Source organism: Staurois parvus, unplaced genomic scaffold (genome assembly GCF_062004578.1).
Source record: "Staurois parvus isolate SC_StPar_1 unplaced genomic scaffold, SC_StPar_1.0 ptg000212l, whole genome shotgun sequence".
NCBI lineage: Eukaryota > Metazoa > Chordata > Amphibia > Anura > Ranidae > Staurois > Staurois parvus.
In genome coordinates this window covers 264,025-265,280 of record NW_028318008.1, presented here as the reverse complement: position 1 = coordinate 265,280, position 1,256 = coordinate 264,025, and the positions used below count along the sequence as shown (strand labels likewise).

At 47.1% G+C, this 1,256-nt stretch overlaps 1 non-coding gene across 1 annotated transcript; it reads left to right on the top strand.

The window, feature by feature from the left end:
• Positions 1–412: 412 nt before the first annotated feature.
• On the top strand, positions 413–485 carry TRNAV-AAC (transfer RNA valine (anticodon AAC)). Its single transcript has one exon. It is a non-coding gene; the product is annotated as a tRNA-Val (tRNA).
• The last annotated feature ends 771 nt before the right edge of the window (positions 486–1,256 follow it).

Here is a 1,256-nt window from a genome sequence, read left to right as displayed (position 1 = left end):
GAGCTGTGAGAATGTGGAATAGACTCCCTCCAGAGTTGCTTGTGGCCAGCTCAGTGGATTGCTGTAGGAAAGTCCTGGATCCTTTCTTGGATACACAGAATATAACTGGATAGAACATTTATAGGGAACGTTGATCCAGGGAATATCCGATTGCCTCTCGGGGGGTCAGGAAGGAATTTTTTTCCCTGCAGGAGCACATTGGATCGTGCTTTGCTGGGTTTTTTGCCTTCCTCTGGATCAACTGTGGGTGTAGGATTAGAACTTTTTTGCTTTTTTAATGGTAGAATTGGATGGACTTTTGTCTTTTTTTAGCCAGACTAACTATGTAAGTCAAAGTCGGCCTCATTTCCTGGCTGGAGGACGTCCAGCATCTTCAGCAGACCTCATGACCGGAATCAGGGTGACACGGCATGTTTCTGTAGTGTAGTGGTTATCACGTTCGCCTAACACGCGAAAGGTCCTCGGTTCAAATCCGGGCAGAAACACAGTGTGCACCCTACTGGGGGGGTACAGAGAGCGCAGCGTCCCCCCCATTGTCCCCCCTCACCCCCATCGTATTCACAGCACACACATCCTTGTTAGGACCATCTTTCTGTCGGGAACAACTTCTGCTGACATTTAGCTTTTCTAACACTTTGGGGAATTTTTTTTGCAGATTTTAGACTTTTAATTTATTGCAAAATAAAGGATATGAGAAAAAATGATGGAAAAGGGAGAAGCAGAGACAGAGTGATGAGGTCACTGGGTGTAAGAAGACAGATGAGGTGTACAGCGGCCCCCGAAGTGATATGGGGGGGAGGGGTGACATGAAATAGCTGGATACAGCAATATAATACTGGGGGAACCAGCCTAGGCCACATCCGGGGGGGGGGGAGTCCCTGAAGGTATGTCTGCTCAGCCTCCTGATTGTGATTGACAACTAAACTTTCATCCAGTGTTTGCACAGAACTGGAAGGAGATTGGCAATAAAGTTTTTACAGTATACATGAAAAAATAAAAACTTTTCGGAGGGGAAGGAGAGGCCGCATGATGTAGTAATTGTGTGCACCCCCTACCAGAAGTTCAGGGAAGCGCTGCAAGAGGAACACATCGCCGGGGACATCTACAGGATATAAGAAACATTGAGAAATGGTGTATTCGGTACGATATGAAATCCATTCCCTCCAAAGACATGATGGGAAGATAACTGACTCCTCTCTACATTGGTCCTCGTATGTGAGGGAGGGACCTTAGATTGTAGCTCCTTGGGGGCGGGG